This window comes from Rattus norvegicus, chromosome 20 (genome assembly GCF_036323735.1).
Source record: "Rattus norvegicus strain BN/NHsdMcwi chromosome 20, GRCr8, whole genome shotgun sequence".
In the NCBI taxonomy this organism is placed as follows: Eukaryota; Metazoa; Chordata; class Mammalia; order Rodentia; family Muridae; genus Rattus; species Rattus norvegicus.
The window spans coordinates 30,189,068-30,195,334 of record NC_086038.1 but is presented as its reverse complement, the minus strand read 5'-3'; positions in this window follow the sequence as shown (position 1 = coordinate 30,195,334).

Genomic DNA, 6,267 nt, shown 5'->3' with positions numbered 1-6,267 from the left:
GCTCCTGCTTTCTGACCTGCTTGAGTTCCAGTCCTGACTTCCTTTGGTGATGAACAGTAATGTGGAATTGTAAGCTGAATAAACCCTTTCCTCCCCAACTCGCTTCTTGGTCATGATGTTTGTGCAGGGATAGAAACCCTGTCTGAGACACCAGCTAACCTGTCCCATCAGGACTTCCCAACTCATCTGAGTACAGATTTCCCCCTTTCCTCCTTAAAAACCATTCCTGCAGAGACATATGCTGCTGCCTTTGTCCCATCCACAGGCAGCTTCCCACCCACCCACCCCCAACTTGTTGTTCTGGGGTAATAACTCTCTTTCCTGCTGAGAAGTTGGTGTCTGGGTGTGCTCTGCACTGACTCTCAGCTCCTCTCCCTACACTAAGTCCATTTAATATAATTTCCCTTATGAACATGTAACCACCTGGGAATGAGTAATGTCGGCAGGACACTTTTCTCTAGAGAAACCTCATTTTCTCTCCTCTCCTCTCCTCCTCCTCCTCCTCCTCCTCCTCCTCCTCCTCCTCCTCCTCCTCCTCCTCCTCCTCCTCCTCCTCCTCCTTCTCCTCCTCCTCCTTCTCCTCCTCTTCTCCTTCTTCCTCTCTCTCTCTCTCTCTCTCTCTCTCTCTCTCTCTCTCTCTCTCTCTTCCTCTCTCTGTAGCCATTGACTGCCTGCTGACTGTCCCTCTAACTTCACAGACGGGGCTTTGTGAAATTCCGTCATCCACAGCCCTGTTGTCTGGTGTGGTTGTTATGCAGGCCTTGTTTAAGTAACCTTATTAAGATTTCCTTGCTGGAGAGATGGCTCAGCGGTTAAGAGCGCCGACTGCTCCTCCAGAGGTCCTGAATTCAAATCCCAGCAACACATAGTGGCTCACAACCATCTGTAATGAAATCTGAAGCCCTCTTCTGGTGTGTCTGAAGACAGCTACAGTGTACTTATATATAATAAATAAATAAATCTTAAAAAAAAAAGATTTCCTTACAGGGCCATGTCTAGAAGACAGCTTCTTGGACCTCTGGCTCTTATAATCATTCTGTCCCTTCTTCTGGCTTCCTGAGCCTTAAGTGGAGCTGTAGTGTCCTAGATGCTACACAGTGGTTAGTTTTTCTTTGCCTTTTGAACAGTTGGTGATTCCTGAAACAGCCTGTAGATTGTTGCAAAAGGAAGGTTCTTTGACAAGGAGTGAGAGCTACATTTATCTGTGGCTATAAGGCTAAGTATTTAGAAGGCAGAAATTAGAACTTTAAGAAAATGGCAACATTGTATCTACCTTTAGGATCCATGCCATAGACATTTGACTAGGTCTACCAGGGAAGAATTCCTTACCATGGAGTAGACCTAAAGTCCAATGAGATGCTGTTGGTAGACGTCTCACTGTCCATGTCTTGCCCTGCTGGATGTTGCTGTGGTCTGTAGGCTTTACAGATGGACAGGACTACTGGTTACTTTTCTCCCTGGTAGCTTGCAATGGTGCCTTCCAGTACAGTGAGAGCTAGCCTGTCCTCATAGAAGTTTCCAGGCCGGTTCCAGTTCGATTCCTCCGAGTCCTATGCCCAAAATGTGTAGTGTCTTCAGCAACAGAGTCATATCTTCAAGTTCTGGGAGGCAGCCTTGGGCAACAGCAATAGCCTAGATTGTTTTGGGAGTCAAAAGATATAATTTCTTGGCTCACACCTTTCATCCCAACACTTGAGAGGCAGAGGCAGGAGGATATCTTCGAGTTCCAGGACAGCCTGGTCTACAGGGTGAGTTCCAGGATAACCAGAGCTACATATGAAACCCTGTCTCAAAAAGAAAAAAAAGACAAAAAAACCAAAGACACACAAACACAGGGCATTTCTATGAGACATTTAAACACAGTGCCTAATACCCAGCTGGTTGTAATATAACAAACATATTTTATACTAGATTACCCAAAATTACCACCTACCTCCCCTCACCTCCAGAGACACCCCCCCCGTGTGTGTGTGTGTGTGTGTGTGTGTGTGTGTGTGTTTTAAAACAAGGTATCAGGCTGGAGAGATGGCTCAGTGGTAAGAGCCCTGGCTACTGCTCTTCTAAAGGACCCAGGTTTGATTTCCAGCTCCCACACAACAGCTCACGACCCTCTAAACCTCCAGTTCCAGAGGGATCTCATGCCCTCTTCTAGCCTCTGCGAGCACCAAGCATATAATGTGGTATACAGACATACACATCCTGGCAAAGCACACATATTATTTTTAATTTAAAAAATCCTTTTGTGTCCAGTGCTCTTGATGTGGTGACCTGTTGCGACCAACCTTATCTAGAAGACACTGGTGCCTGGAATCATCTCCAGCTCTAAGAGGACTTGGCGTCTGTAGGGCAAGTGGACCGTGCCACCAGACAGAAAAACTCCCAGGGAAATCTCACAATTGAGAACAGCAGGCATTAGAACCAGCTCCCAGCCAGTTCTTACTTGCCCTGAAACATGTAACCATGACACCCCACTGAAGTTCTCCATGTTAATGAGGTATCTAGGTAGGCCCTGAGTGTTTAGCCTCCCTTCCTGGGCATCCCTTCCTGCCAAAGGTATTTAATTCCTGGTTTACCCTGAGTAAGGACGTATGCATTCACATCCGCCATCAATAAAGCAGTTTGGACAAGCAAGCATTGTCACCTTTATTAAGGCCCCGGAGAAGGCCTCTCTTCCAGTCCATTGTCCTTTCAACACTCACTTGGAACCAAACCGGGTTCCACCCTGTCCCTGGCTCAGCCATCCCCTTCCTGCTGGCAAAGGGGAACCTTGGGCTCATGGACCACTGTCCTCATCTCCTTGTGGTTCCCAGCAGCATCTGGGTACCCGGGAGATTGAGAACCACCACCAACTGTCTTGGATTGTGTTCTGCCTTCCCTGAGCGGCATGCTGGCGGTGGCACTCCAGCATCCCATCGATGCGGACGGACATGCAGCCCGACAGGTGTCGTCCGTTACACGCCTGATTCTCTCTGCCCACAAGCCCAGCTGCACATCCGGGTTCTCCATCCATGGAGCATAGACTGTAGTCAGAGACATGGAAGTCTATGCCTCCTTCTCCAATGAGAAACCACTGCCTAAATATGTCTGCTTCAACCCTGCCTCACAGGAAAGTCGGGGGAAAGAACTGGCTGAATATGGAAACAGCCAGGTAAACCCTGTGTATTGTTTAACGGCCTGCAGACCACACGTGATCCAGGATAGGTATGATGTAGCCCAGCACAAAATCAACCATAAACCTACGTAAAATATGGAGGGTATTTTTTTGCAACTTGATAGCCTAGTTCTTGAGTGTGAACTTTGTAAATGACAGTATCATGTCCTGTTATCAAAAGCCTGGCTGTGACTGACAGGCGATCAGTGCACTGCATGTCCGGGTGTGTCTTTCATAAAGACTAATCAGCAGTTTGCAAAGCCCAGGGTGAAATACAGGGTGCATAGGTCACCCTATGTCACTGTGACCAAAACACCCAACAGACATCCTAAAGAATCCCAAAGTAAATCACAAAGAGACAGTTCCCACAAACTCTGGCCTAATCCACAGGTTCAATCCTCAGTGGTTTTTTTCTTTTGGTTGGTTGTTTTTTTATTTTTCTATTCCTCAGTGGATTCTTAATGTGATGGGATTACTGGGAATTGAAAGGCAAGGTGTAGGGCCTAACTGCAGGAGACCCTAAATCAGTGGTTCTCAATCTTCCTGATGCTGACCCTTTAGTACAGTTCTTCCTGTTGTGGTGACCCCAACCAGAACATTGTGTTGCTACTTCATAACTGTAACTTTGCTACGGTTATGAATCGTAATGTAAATGTCTGATGTTCAGGACATCTGAGGTGTGACCTCTGTGAAAAGGTTGGTTGATCCCTGGAGGTCTCGACCTATAGGTTGAGAACCACTATCCTAGACCTTGCCTGTTATCTGTCCACCCATATCGACACCCAAACCTCTCACCAAATCCACAGAGAAGTGAGGACTGTCCTCCACCACATGCTCCTGGGACCACGATGATCTGCCCACGCCCATGAGACCAAGCAGCCATGAACCGAGGCCTCTTGAAACCTCAAGGCAAAGTAAACCCCTCTTCCCTTAGGATGTCCGTGGGGTGCTTTGGTTACGGTGACATGGGGTGACTAATACACCCTGCATTCATCCTGGGCTTTGTCTTTTATCCCCCGAAAACTGAGAGATTAAATAAGGCAGGCATTCGAGTCTGACATGAAGAGGGTGGGGACCCCTTGACCAGTTCTCTGGGATGTGTGTTACTTTTGCTGCGACCAAATACCAGACAAAAGAACCTAAGAAAGGAATTTTTTTACGCAGGCGGTGGTGGCGCACCTCTTTAATCTCGGCACTGGGGAGGCAGAGGCAGGCAGATCTCTGAGTTCCAGGACAGCCAGAGATACGGAGAACAACCCTGTAAAAGGGTTCTTTTGGCTTACAGTCTAAGGGTACAGTCCACCATGGCAGGGAAAGTGTGGCAACAGCTGCTCTGAGAGCCCGCCCCTCCTTACATTTCAGCCAATCAGGAAGCAGAGAGAGAAATGTTATAGCTCAGTTCCCATGATCCTTTTCAGTCTGGGACCTCAAACTTTGTGATGGTATTGCTCATTAGAGTAGGTGTTCTTTTCACCTCAGCCAAAGGTCTCTGGGGACATCCTCCGTTGTAGAAATATTTAATTTCAATCCAGGGTTTCTACCTTGCCTCTGACCATTTGGTTTTCGGATAAAAGACACACAACCTTTAAGTTTATAATAAGCCTTAATCATCACACGAACTGGGAAGATGTCCATTCTCTATGCTATTGTGTCTATTTCCCAGCCAATAATCCCATTATATAATTTGCCATGTTTCCTCTGGCTGCTCTTAACTCCAATTAGCCAACCCACGTGGCCATTACTTTACGATTCTCAGCCCATAGCACATTCTCCTCTCTCCACCTTTTTTTCTACCTTGTGGTTCTCCTCAGACTCTACTAGACCAGGAACCCTAAACCCCGCCTATGTCTCTTCTGCCCAGCTATTGGCTGTTGGTATCTTTTTCTCCAATCAGGGATAACTTCCGGGGAAAGGTCATATGGCATCACCTGGGCCTATGAGCAATCTCTGGGAGCAACCAGTATTTAGCCCCAGACACGCCCCAAGTTTGTCTCCTATTTGATTCTACAGCCTGTCAGGCTGACCGGGAAGGTTAACCTCACAGAGAAGTCACTTTCCTGGAGTTTTGGGTCTCAATTTCTGGCACTGGCCCAGCACCTGGCTCCCGAGGAGTCCACTAACGTTTGACTCACGTTATTATTTAAGATTAAGATACAGAGGCTGTGGACATTGCTCAATCGGTGGACTGTTTGCATAACATGCATAAAGTCCTGAGTTCAACTCCTAGCACCACATAATTCAGGCCCGGTGATGCTTGCTTGTAATCCTGACACTGAGGAGGTAGAACAGGGCAATCAGAAATGTAAGGCTCTTATTGGCCGCATAGTGAGTTTAAGGCTAGCCTGGGCTACATGAGACAGTTTATTTTTAGTTGAGGTCTCTCTATTATGAACTCACTATGTAGACCACACTGGCCTTGAACTCACAGAGATCCACCTACCTCTGTCTCCTGGGTGCTGGGACTAAAGGTGTCTGTTTGCCACCATAGCTGGCTAGAGACAATTTCTTTTCTTGTTGTTAGAATTAAGGTATAGCCCAGTGTTGGTTGCACATGCCTTTAATCCTAGCGCTCAAGCAGAGGCAGGAGGATTTCTGAATTTGAGGCTAGACTGGTTTACAGAGCAAGTTCCAGGACAGCCAGGGATACATGGAGAAACCGTGTCTCAAAAAAACAAAAACAAAAACAAAAAACCAACTAAACAGGATAGGATATAAGATATAAGGAGCTGGAGAGGTTGCTCAGTGGTTAAGGTCTTTCTAGAGGACCTGGGTTTAATTCCCAGCACCCACATGGTGGTTCACAATCCTTTGTGACTCCAGTCCCAAGAGATCTGACAGCATCTTCAGTTTGGTCTCCCTTGGCACCAGGCCAGCCCTTAGTGAACAAATATAGTGCAGGCAAAATGTCCATACCCATAAACTGAATTTTTAAACATTTTAAATTAAAACATAATCCATATGCCACAATACTAATGGTGTTAAGATTTTGCAGCCAGTACAGCTGCCTATTTCCAGAACCTTCCCATCATCCTACAAGAAAACTCTTACTATTCCCCCTTTCCAGGCCCTGAGACGGTAACAACCAGACAGTTGAAGCAATCCTCCTTTAAAACAGT